The sequence below is a fragment of the Oryzias latipes genome, chromosome 22, assembly GCF_053564925.1.
Source record: "Oryzias latipes strain Hd-rR chromosome 22, Olatipes_Hd-rR_3.1".
Classification (NCBI taxonomy): domain Eukaryota; kingdom Metazoa; phylum Chordata; class Actinopteri; order Beloniformes; family Adrianichthyidae; genus Oryzias; species Oryzias latipes.
Genome location: NC_136258.1, coordinates 27,355,311 through 27,368,097, shown reverse-complemented (window position 1 = coordinate 27,368,097; position 12,787 = coordinate 27,355,311). Strand labels below are relative to the sequence as shown.

The following is a 12,787-nucleotide window of genomic DNA, read 5'->3' as shown; positions in this document are numbered from 1 at the left end:
TGTTGGCGCAATCTTTGTTTGGTGAAGAGTGAGGGATGGAGGGATGTTAGGAAAGGATTTAAGCCTCAATTACAAGGGACTGAGGGCTTTGTGCGTTCGTGGCGGAGGTGGGACGCAGAGGTTTAGTGACTTTGCTGGAACTGTTTGCCGCCTTGCTTGTGCACGAGTGCATGCGTGTGCATGCAGCTGAGGGTGACACAGCCTGACAAATACAAGCTGATCCCCTTGTTTAGGAAGGTTTAAGTCTCTCCAGTTACTACTGGGCTGTACAGTCGCAGGGGCAACATGCAGTCAAAGCTCGAGTCAAACCCAAATTCAAGCCCCGACTGCTGGAGTTGTGTGGAAGCTTCATAAAAACCTCTTGAAGACCCCCTCAGCTGGACTATTCCATCACATTTTTCTGTTTTAAATGACATCATATTCATGTCAGTATAACTGTTGAACAATGTTGGCGTTTATGTCTTTCAGGTTTGTGTATTTTTACCTTACAATTTCATTTTTTCGCAATTATTATATACAAATAAGCTTTGCACAGTTGTCATTTGGGCTCTAGATGTTGCGACTTCATGAGGCTGTATTGTATTTATTAGGCTTTAAATTATAAAGCGCGGATTTTTACTTATTTTTACTTTACTAGTCATATTTTAATTTCTTTAAACATGACTAAATATAAAATCTGATCCTATTTCTTATGTTTGTAAAAGGTTAACTGTGTAGATGAACTTGTGAAAAGCAAATGAACGTCATTATTTCATCTGCAGTTTTTACATGCTGGACTCCTTATTTATGTCACGATTGGGAAGATTTTTAAAGTTTACACGACTTAAAATAATTTAGTTGCTTTCAGAGAAGTTTGATGTTTTCCAGAGAATATTGGTGTTCTACGTCCATCCTTCCTTTTGAAAAATAATAACATAAACTGAATCTTATGCATGTAAAGAAGAACATCCTCAAAACTACCTTGATCTTGTTAGAGCATCATCTCCTCGTTTAGCTACATTTACCAGCAAAAGTAGAGTAGAAACCTCTGAGCCTGAAATCCTCCTTCAGCGACTTGGAGCAGACGTTTGAAGCATCTTTGGTATTTTCCAGAAGCTTTGTCCTCACAGCTCATACTTGCTGTGAGGACGGAGCTGCTGCACTTCTGCAGAAACAACGGTGGGATCAAGAGGGGGTAAAAGGACCACCCCCCTCCACCCTGAACAGCAAACCCTTTGGTTGGAATCAAAGCTTGGCCTCACTCCTGCTGACACCCCTGAATTATTCACTTAGAGCAGAAGATAAACAAAGCTTGCTAGCTACAATTGTTCTATTGATTTCTCTGCGCAACATCACAGATAACAAAAAAGAGAGCTGAAGGAGAAGCCCAGATGCTGCCGTCTCCATTTTTTTCCCTTCTTTATCTGCAAATAAATCAATAACATGTGTAGTTTTTCTTCTGAGAAAGCAGCCTGTGTCCTGTTTCCCAGGGAATCGGTAATGAATGTATGTGATAGTTTTTATTTTAGGTTGTTAGAGCATGAATCTATAAGAGGACCCTCCTGTGTTGGAAAGCCTCTTCTACCTGTTGGTTTGGCAAAAATTACCCACTGCTGGGATCATTTACAATTCAGAGCGAGGAGGTGGGGGGCCGACAGAGTAAACAATGCTGGTTGCAGGCCAAAAGTCTGATTGGAAACAGACAGACCCCCACTCCTCATCCTTTCTTCCTGCCTTTTTTGCACTGAATTGTAGAGACTTTTGGAATAAGAGGCAGTTCAGGCTGATTTTAGACCCCCCCCATCTGTGTCTCTGAGCGGGAACGCAGGACGGATCTACTGCCAGAATGCTCTCCTGATGTCCCTCTTTCACCACTACTGTGCTTTTTAAATAAAAAGAAAAAAATACCTGGAAGAAAATTGCTGATTTTTTTTCTGGTTGCCTAATTACTTTACCCCCCTCCCCCCCCACCTCAGAGCATACCGTTGCATCCTCTGGATGCACACAAGCAGCCGCTCACAAAGACTGCAGGCTCTGAGCCATTTTCCTCCAGCTGGGATCGGCCTGTGCCACGGCAGTGTTCACGGTTTCATGAGAGCAACAACACCGTCTGATGCAAATCAGACCAGCGGCCTGACCAGGCAGAGGGCAGTTGATCCATTAGCCTTCATCGATCAAATGAGCGGCTTGATGAGCAGGCCTCTAGTGGAGCTTTGGACCTTAAAGAGCTGAATGTTTGGGCAGCAGACTTCAATAAATCAGATATTTATGATCAGACAATTTCTCCTCTGCAGGATGAAGCACTAATATCAATCAATATTCTCCACATTCGACTATAAATGTTCACTGTGGATAAAATCCAGCCTTTTGAAGTCTTTTGGTTGATGTGCACCGTGATCCATCCTTGATTTTCTAGAATAAGCAGTGACTGGCGATGTCCTGCCCCTTGACCTGACCTGCATCCCCCATGATTGTGGGGATACTTGAAGCTGCACCAATCCTAAAATAAAATGAGGTTTTAACGAAGCACTTTGTTTAATGTTGAAGGACGTTTTTTAAAAACCTACTCAAGCTATCAATTCATCTATTTACTAAGCGCCCTAAGTAGTCTTTTATTTACAAATATGCCAATTTTAGCCAAAATGTAAAAAATCTGGTGTCGTTTTCTAGGACATGGTTTATTTACCTCTGAGTTGTGGGCGGAGCAACCCCGAAGTCCCTTCCTGTCACCTGTAACTGAGAGCTCTCTGTTTACACCCTCTCTTGCTGGCTTACAACCCCAATCACTACCCATGCAACCAAAATGGTGACTGGTTTTAGCCAAGTGCTAGGTCAGACGAGGAAAACTGAGACGCTCATGGATCTATTTGTCTGCAAATGGATGCATCAGAACTTTTTCAAACTGCCCTTTTTTTGTCAGCTCCTGATTCACAACGACTAGAATAAACAAATACTCATAAATGTCAATTTAAATTAAATTTTCTTTGTAGACATCCTCCATCATCAGAAAAATTCCACAAGAACATGTTAAAAACACAATTTTCATTGGAGTGGGGTCTGAAAGAGTTTCTTTCAGGCAAGAGCCAGTCTTCAAGAATGACTTTTTGGCTTCAAACGCCTCACCAAAGCTAGTAAATTCTCTGCTAAAGACATTTGTTGATTTTTAAACATTACTTGATAATATTTAACGTGATCTAGGTGTTGAGATGCTTTAGTTTGGGCTGGAAGCTGATTTCTTTGAAAAATGTTACAAAGTTGGGACTGATTAACCCTTGTGCTATCCTAGGCACTTTAACATTGGGAGTTGGGTCATCTAGACCCACTAGACAGTGCACTGAACCTTTTTTCTTCAATGATTTGTGATCTTCACTGGTGTCCATGGATGACATGAAATCTTTCCACCTTTATCCACCTTTGTCATGGTAGGGAGAACACGTCAATGTAAGGGGGGTGGGTCATCTAAGATAGCACAAGGGTTAAAGCTCTTTAGTTTTTACAGAAAAGTAGAATAAATCATTTCAAAACTCTTTGAGGCTTCATTTTTTCCTCCAAATCTAAAGACTCTGCGCGTCACAGCAGATCCTCAGTGCTGCGTTTGTTCTCATAGAAACGATTCGTTAAATAAGCGACTTGTCGTAATTTCAGGCAGACACACTCAGCATTGTTTTACAGGTTACTCCCCTAGGGCGGTTCAGTCAATTAACTCACCTGCTCAGCGTCCTATTTAAGCCCAGGTGCGCAGTTGTTCGTTCTCTTTCTTACCTTCAGCGCTCATTCTACGCCCCTCCCTCCTCCCCGGCTTCCACCTGTGGGCTCCGTTAAGGGGGTTTTTGTTACCCGAAAGTTTTATGGAAATTATCTCATGGAATTGAACGGACCCTTATGCCAAAAGAAAAAGATGTGAATGCCAACGTAAAGAATGTGAAAATTAAGTATGTGAAATAAATATTTCTTACTGCAAGAGTTGTCTGACTGAAATGTTAGAATTGTGAGAACTTTTTTGAGTTAGTGCATTTTAGCCCATTTCAGCTTTGGTTCTGGTGAAATCAGCCCACAAGGGACCATTTTATCTGATTCATGACTAATTTGCTGTCTGACTTGCTGGTTTGCCTTTCTTTTTTTTGTTTTTAGCAGAGGCAGAAATAAAACGGAGTCTCTGTGTTTATGACACAAGGACGCCACTGCAGACGCTGTGCGTATGTTTTAGTGGGAACAAATGAAAGCACGATGCTTTGGTTTGGGGAGTGCGCCTGCTTCCAGTTAGTGTGGAGACAGCAGGAGGAGCAAGGAGCTCCTCCCCACCCCAATGAAAGGCTTAAGGGGACTCTGTTTCTCCTGATGAGCATGACTCAGAGCTAACAGTAGCAAGAGATTTGAAAGTATTTAGAAGACTCTTTTACTGAATTTGAAACTTTAAATCTGCCCTTTTGGTTTTAGCTGTAAGTTGCTTTCCATAACACTGGAGTTAGACATTTGAGAGATGATTTCATGCAACAGTCTTTAAAAAAAGGTTTACAGATTCAGGAAGAGAAACTTTTGGATTTCTTCTTTTTTTTATATATTTTTAGTCACCTTTCTAACAAACCAAATGTGTGGTTAAAGTCAAGTGGTCCTTAAACTCTCATTCTTTCCTTTTATTAAAGTGCTTTTGAATTATGTGCTGTGCAAAGCAGGGACTTTAAAAGGGGAGGGAAAGATGAACAAATGAAAAGAAAAAGGTATAATCAACCCAAGTGATTCTTTAAATGATATTTAATTTAACTCTTGCCATTTATGAGGCTCGCTGTGGAACTGTGTGAGTCATGCGAACGCTGCAGAAGTCCATTTTCCAAGTCAGCATGACTCGAGGAGACAGAGTCTGGATGTATGCTTTCACAGTGACTCTCTGCAGCCATCCTGGCCTTATAAGGGCCTCCAGCACAGACCTGTCCCCTCATTGCTCTCCACATCCCTCCATCCGTGCCCTCCCCTAACCCCCTTCTGGTCTGGATCTCCTCGACCTGCCCCTCTTCTCTTCTCACTCCTATTTCTTGCTGCCATTTCTTTTTTAAACAAGTCAAGCTGGACCAAAACACTCCGACCCTGGGGTACACTACTTCATTGTCACCCGTCTACTCACGCTCTTCTGTAAATTCCACTACAAACTTGTTAAAGCAGTACAAGGTAGCTGCGTAAAATCTATAAAATCTATAAAATTCAGACAACATTATGTTTACCTGTGCTCTGGTACTGGAAAAGCTGATCAGAGGCTGCAATGTTGGATTTGTGGACCTGGATTATGTTCATCAGTGAAGTGCAGACCAGCGTCTGCACACAGCAAAGAAGGACTCGTCTTCTGCTGGCGGGTTGGACAAATCTGCGATACGTCTTATTCAGACAGAGTGGCTACACGTGTGCGGCGTGTTCCAGCAGACCTCTGCTTGGCAGGACGCACTGTTGGACATGCTTGGAGTGTAGGGAGGACGGCTGGGAAACAAAGTGGATGGGACAGGTGAGGCGCGGGGGGGGGGGGGGGGGGGGGTGAAACGGATCCAAAAATGTGCCGGACTACTGTTCCAGCAAGGCAGCTTCTCTATTGTGGCCACGCCAACTCTTCACCTATCAAGACTTCACCTGGACAGACAAAAGCTCTGCTTTTCCCCTGAGAGCTGCCTCTCTTTAGCTCATCAACACGTATGTGTTCATCTGCCTGGCAGATGAACCAGAAAACACACTGGAAGCTAAAAGAACAACAGAACCTGAGCTGTTCCTGTCCATGGAGGGTTGCTGTGATTACTGTAAGCCTTTGCCTGTTATTCGAGCAGATAATTTGAGTTTGAGATTCTTTTTTAAAAAAAATTTCTTCAGTGTTGATCAATATTTTCTTAAACTCAATGATGGTGCAGGTTCATGAAGTCCAGGAGTGTTTTCTTTATCACTTTTGATGTTAAAGAGCCACTCTGATGAAAAGGATCTTTTTGGTGGTTTTCACATGTTCTTATGGTGTTTTTTTTTTATGATGGAGGACCTACAGGATATATAAAAAAAGTTATTTCGTTGAAGTTAAAGTACCAATAGCTGTCACATACCTAGGTGTGAGAAATTTGCTCTCCGCATTTGACCCATGCCCTGGGGGAGCGGTGAGCTGCAGATACAGCTGCGCTCGGGAACCATTTGGTGGATTAACCCCCCCAATCCAACCCCTTGATGCTTAGTCTCAAGCAGGGAGGGGAGGAAACTCAGCATTATTCAGCATTATTAATATTAGTATGTAAAGTTTGAAAAGGACCTAATTGTGACATAGAAAAAACACTGGGTGGGTCACAAGCTCCCTGCTCAGAAACAGGGAAGGGAAGGGGGGCAGGGTAGCTTTGCCTCATTGGTTGCACCCACAACTCAGAGCCAAATTTCTAATGAACTCCTGCCGCTCTGCAGAAACTATGTCCTAAAAACGACAGAGATTTTTTGATTTTGTTTAAGAACGGCATAATCCTGAATAAAAGACCACTGGGAATGATTTGAAAATAGATCAAAAGATGGTTGAGGTGGGTCTTTAAGTCTTAATTATGTGAAAACAACATGTTTTATTTCTTTAACAGCAGCATTTATGAAACCTTCTTCTCCTTCATTTTAGCTTTGAGAGAACTCGCATCTCTGTCCATTTAAGCCACAACCTTACTCCATTCTAGTGCATCATAGTCCACCTCCATTGGAATGATCCTTTTGTCCACTGGTGTCAGCTGTTAGATATGAATCCTCCTGCATATTCCCTTAAATATAAGTGTCTTTTATTTATTTATTTTCTTCACACTCTCAAATTGATTCGTTTTACCCAGGTGCAGCGATGCAGGCCAGTGTGCAGGATTAGCTGCTGTGCTCTGGCACTCTCTTCTGGTAATCCCTCTAATTTGTTAACAGGGCAGAGAGACGGGGTCTCGCATGCCCACCGTGGCCGTGCGGTCGCTCTTATTTTGACTGGAGGACCTGTCACGTTGTGAGTGGGTTTTGGACTTTCTTCCTCCTGCTACAACACTCCTCTAATGAGCAAAATGCTTTCTAATTTGGTTCTGATCTGACCGATGTGGAGCTGGAAGACGGTCACGGCTGTCCTCCGCCGTTGTTTTTGACACAAACCACCTTGAAAAGCAATAATCCTTTACTGAATGGATAAATAAAAAAATGGAGTGAATAGCTGCACTGAAACAAAGGCAAGTAATTTATTGTAAATAACAATAGAACCAAATATTTAGATTTATTTATGTTGGAGAGATTGATAGTCGGCAGAGAAAGAAGGAACATCCTGCAGCCAAATTAAAACAAATGTCTGCATTTACTCGTGTTCATTTATTGGTTTTAGCATTTATATGCATTCCATTAGTTCGGGCTTCCAAGGCGTGCGTTAATTTCTGATAATGCACTCTTCGAAGGCCATTAACCCGCTTATACCACGGTCACTTACAAAAGAAATAAATATTCAATCAGTTTTTATTACTTTATTCTTGTTATTTTTTCCAGTGTGGATTGTTTTTTTGTCATGTGCCCCTTTGCCGGCGCGGACCTCGAGTCCTGGTCGTCATGATGGGTTAAATAAAGCAGACAGTCAGTTCAGACAGAAAGTTCACCTCTTACCGCTTGTTCTTGTCCAGATGATGAAGCAAAAGTTTATTTCAAAGAAGCCAGCTCAGGGATATAGAACAGTAATGCTATGTGACCTGAACTTCTTTCTTACGAGTGTAACTTTAGGTTTTAAAAAGAGAGGGGGAAAAAATTGGCCACACACGTCAGATTACATTAAAGAAAAAACAGTTATCAGTGTCTGGTGGCTCCGTCGTGTTTTGACAAGAGGCTGAAATGTGGAGATTGAGCGATTAGAACATCATGCTTATGAAGCAGAACCGCGAAAGCAATCCGGATATTTGTGGATGTTCAGTTACAGTTTCACTGAAGCTGCTGCTCCTGCATGTGGTCCTGTAATAACTTTAGTTTTGAGCTATTAAGTCCAAGTTAAAGTACTTGTTGGGTGACTTTAAAAGCCTGCACTAAAACCACTTCATTCAAAACTAACAGACGTCTTAAAGAAAACTATCAATGCGGCGCCGCATGAGCTCTGCTTTGAAATGATCTCATTAGGTGGGAAAGACGCAGGAAATAAACGGATATCCCACAAAAGCAAGGTTGGGTGCTTGTCTCCTCACAGCAGCGGTCGGTACGTGCACGCACATGCTGGTGGAAATGCATGACTGACTTGCTGGAAAAAGTTTCAGTGCATGATTGGCAGGCAGACTTAGGAGTTGTGTGCAGCATCTTCCTGTGGCACCTGAAGTTCAAAACTTTGCTTAAGTTATGCAAAAAGAATGTCAGAAAACTTCTTAAAAGTGGGACAAAAGGCCAACTGGGGACGTGGCACACCAAGTCTTAAACCTCTGTTCATTGCTGTAAATGCCAAAGTACAGAGACCTCCCACACCAAAAAAAAAAAAAAAAAGAAAACCCAAAAAGCACATATACATACATATATATATTCCAGATTGTTCATAGTAGGTTTGAAGGATCTGTGGCCAAAAATATTGGAATTTGTACTTAAAAAAAAAACCTCAATTAAAAAAACACACAATTATGTGCCTGTACATATCTTAAACTTGTTATGAAATGTCTTACATTGACCCCCTATCTTCTCATCGATAAAAAGTGTAAAGTATAATGTTCCAAAAGACAGTTGACATTCAGTTCCCTTTAAATTAGGTTGAGAAATAATAAAATAAAAACAGCCTATGGGTATTTTATGCTACATTCCCTTAAGCGATTGCCAGGGGGCGACACTTGTGACTTCAAAAACAAAGCAAATTGTTTCATTTTGTGCTGTAAATGACTTTAAATTAGGAAACGGCTGTAAAACTTTTCACCCACAAAGGGATTTTGATTTTTTCTCTCCTCAATAAAGGCTACTTTTTTCTTTGTTACCATGGTAACAGGAGATTTCAGCAGGTTATCGTCACTTTTGAGCAATGTGGACACATTAGAGCATTGATGTAGGGATGATTTCATTGAGCCAGAGTCAGAGGGACAATGAAACAAGTTTTTGAGATGTTTCATTAAATGTTTGAAATCTTTTAGCCTCAGAGCTAAAAAAAAAAAAAAAAACACACGTTTAACCCATTCATGCCTGAATGCTTTTCCAATTAGGTAAAAAAATATTTTTCTGTGCTTTTTTTTAATTATTATTTTCTTTCTTTCAAAATGATGCTAAATTAAGTGAAGTCTTGGATTAAATGGTACATTCCGAATTAGCGATAAATTGCGTGAGATATCTTCTTTCTCTTTTGTAATTATTCTTTTGAACTATACTAAAATAATCACAGCTTTTATAAGAAAAACAATAGTTGCCTTTGATAAATCCACCTGTAAAAAATAGATAAAAAAAGACCTCTGCTTTTTATTTTGCCAACGTTTGAATGATATTTCTTCCTTGAACTCGATTAAACGGCTGCATGTTATGACCATAAAGTCCATCCTCCTGCTTGTCTTTGTCCACGGAGCACACTGATGCGGCCAATGATCGGATCCAATAATCTGCTGACACTCAGTGCATGAATCGCACACTTCCCCTGTAATTGTACATATTCGACTCCCCCTCTCCTCCCTCCGTCGTCTGTAATAGCAGTGATTTAATTTACCCATTTAACCTGTAATTCCTGCAATATTTATTGAGGGCCGAGGGGGAGAAAATTGGGCCATTAGCTGCCCCAGATGAATAAACTGAGATGAAAATGAACGCCGCTAACTGCCAGTTGACCTCTGAACCTTTGCTTTTCGAGTCTCTCATCTTTTTTTTTCCTTTCTTTTTTTTTTTTTTTTGTTAGCGGGATAAGTAATTACAGCAAATTGAATCATAGCGAAAACTGGAATCAGGAGATAATGAGAGTTTTATGCTGTGTGAAACTGAAGCGGGGAGGAGGAGGAGGAAGATCACCTGAAACAGGGAGGGATGGAGAAATGGAAACCTCCTTTTTAGTGTTTTCTCCTCTTTGTGGCCTCCACACGCACAACTTTACAGAGAAATACGCACTTTTAGCAGCTCAGAGGAAAGAGGAAATAGTTTTTTTTTTTCTTGATCGTTTTACCCTTGCACATTTTTATTTTTGTTGACAGCTGCTGTACTGTCACTGTAAGGGAGGGGGAAATTGGCGTGTAAAAAACCAGTATAATAAACACTGATTTGTTTGTGTTTGTGCGTGTGCACGTGTGTGAATCTGAGCCAAACTCAACAGAGGCAAAGAGCCAGGCTGCTCAAACAGCCACTCAGCTGGATGCAACGAGCTGCGTGTGGTTTCGTTTTTAGTCTCCTGGTGACACATTCACTGCCAATAAATGTTATCATCTCATCTCTGCTCAACTTTAAAAAAACAAACCTTTTTTTTTTATTTAATTTTTTGTTTTTGATAGATCATGTTTGTTAAGCATTAAGTGATTGTTGTCCCAGTTTTCTTTTCTCTTCAACCAATTAGAAAGCAAATATTTTAGGAGTTTTTGCAGTGATTTTATCTCTTTTATGGAGGTCATATCAAGCTTTTTTAAAATTAGTCCTAATTTTATTGACATTTATGATAACAGTGAATTTCCCTTTGTTTTTAAAAACTAATAACTCAAAGTTTGGGTGATGCTCCACGCATCCTTGTCTCCTCATTTGGCATTTTACAACTGTATTTTAATTTATAAAAACTGGATAAATACTATAAATAATTATATACTGTTCAAAGTGGGACCCATTGCAGCTTTTGATGAAACCATCTGACTACGCATAACTGTGAAGGTATTTGTGTTTACCTGTAGAATGAGGCAAATTCAGAATTGTGTTATTTATTTACACAAATATCCATGCAAACCTCCCTTTTTTCACTTCCTTTTAATTTAAATAGGATGTAGCTCAATTAGACTAATACTCACATCCAGGAGTCGTTCTGTGAAAAATAAACTGCATCCACTGCTTCCTGGTGTAGATATATTTTGAGATTGTAAATTGACCTTCACAGATAAAATAAACTTATGTCTTAAGGCTTACATGGACTATGCTTAGGGATCTAAAACAAGTGAATAATTGCTGCAACAACAAATCTATCCGTGCAGGTCACTTTAGGGTGGCAGAAGAGAGAAACAGTTGCAAAACTTTGATGTTTTAACTAATATACTATGAAAGAACGCTTTATTTATATGGCACTTTTCCTCGACAAACACAAGGTGCTTGATTTATAAAGAAGACGTTTCCAAACATGAACTGAAAACAAGTCATTAGACACATTACATTAAAAGCAACAACAATTACAAAAAAATTAAACGGTACATTTTTTTCTCGTTTTAGAAATGGATAGTGACTAGATTCAGTTTAGCGTAATTAAGGTACTGTTGAAGACAACAATTATAAAAGACCTTTGTTTTGAAATGAAGGCAGCCTTCAGAAGCATAAACGCCTAGTCGAGGTATCTTCATGCATTTGCCAACAGAACAGATGTGCAGCTAAAACTTCTTATTGGTTCAGAATTTTTAGTGAATTATTTTCTGTCACAGCTCCTGTGCGGTTTGTAGGTGATCTCTGTCCAACTAGTTAAAGGTTCAATCCCCTCAAATACCCTCTTTTTCTCTTTTACAGTTTTAACCCAAACTCATTAATTGGTGCCACTTAAAGTATTCGAATGGTCATAGAAATCTTGTTGGTATTTTTGCAAACTTATTTTCTGTTTCTCCCTGAACTGATTGGGTTTGATGCTAGTATAATAATTTGTAAAGCAATGACATTTTTTTTTAGAAAATAGCATTGCAAAAATAAGTATCAGGATTTTTTGCATGTTGCTTTTAAAGCCAATAGGTGAAAAAAAAAAAAAAAAACCTTTTCTTTATGCATCATTTCTGTCAGTCAGTTAGAACTTTTACCAGGAAAATGATGAATGGCTTAATTGCATTTTCACCTTCAGAAATCCAAACCTGTTTTGCTGTTGGTACCAAAAAAAAAACACAAAAAAAACACAACAGCTGAGCTTTTCTCATCTGGCAGACATGCCGAACATGTCACAATATTTAGCCTTGTGTTTTTCATAAAGAGATGTCCAGAAAACAGCATGAACACATTGTAACCTTTACAGAAATAATTGCTATAAATACTCATACAGGAAGGAGCACTCAACGAGGGGGAGGAGGGAGGAAGATATCTGTGGAGACGCAGGGGGAGGCGCAGGTCCCCCCCCCCCCTTCACGCCATAAAGCACAGGGCTCTGCCTTCTCCCAAATAAAGTGATGAGCAGCTCCCTCGCTCTCCCTGTTTTTTCATATGGAAATAGGAAATAATGGGGTGATTAAATAGAGTCGTATATTAAAGTACAGCTGACATTAGAATTAGCATAATGTGCTCTCGCCTCAGGCTGCATACTTTATTTGCCATCTGCGTTAGACTCCCTTTCCCCCGGGAGGGCACTCTCTCCCTCTTTCTGGCTCTCTGGCACATCCCTGTGTTGTAAATTTTCAAGCAGACCTGATGTCACTCGCTCCACGAGAAGAAGTTTGGAGGAAGAGGAGGACGGAGGCAGGAGATGAGGGAGGGAGCGAGTGTTTCTTTTTTAGGAGCATCCATGGTGTTAAGATTCAACACTAAAACAGCTTGTCTGTGTGTGAAAGAGAGAGTGTGATTAACATGCAGACAAAAGCTGAGACACGGGGAGCTGTTATTTTTATTGTGTGCATGTTTGTGAGTGTGTGTGTGTGTGTGTCTGCTATAATTAAGTCAGAGGGCTTTACAGGACTGAGGAGGTGAACAGCTGTTCCACCTCTCGCCGCTCCGCCAT

The 12,787-nt window shown here is 40.4% G+C and overlaps 1 protein-coding gene across 6 annotated transcripts in view; it reads left to right on the top strand.

The window, feature by feature from the left end:
• Positions 1 to 12,787, top strand: part of bcl11ba (BCL11 transcription factor B a) — a 39,959-nt gene that overhangs the window by 19,923 nt on the left and 7,249 nt on the right. The gene's annotated exons all lie outside the window — the stretch shown is intronic.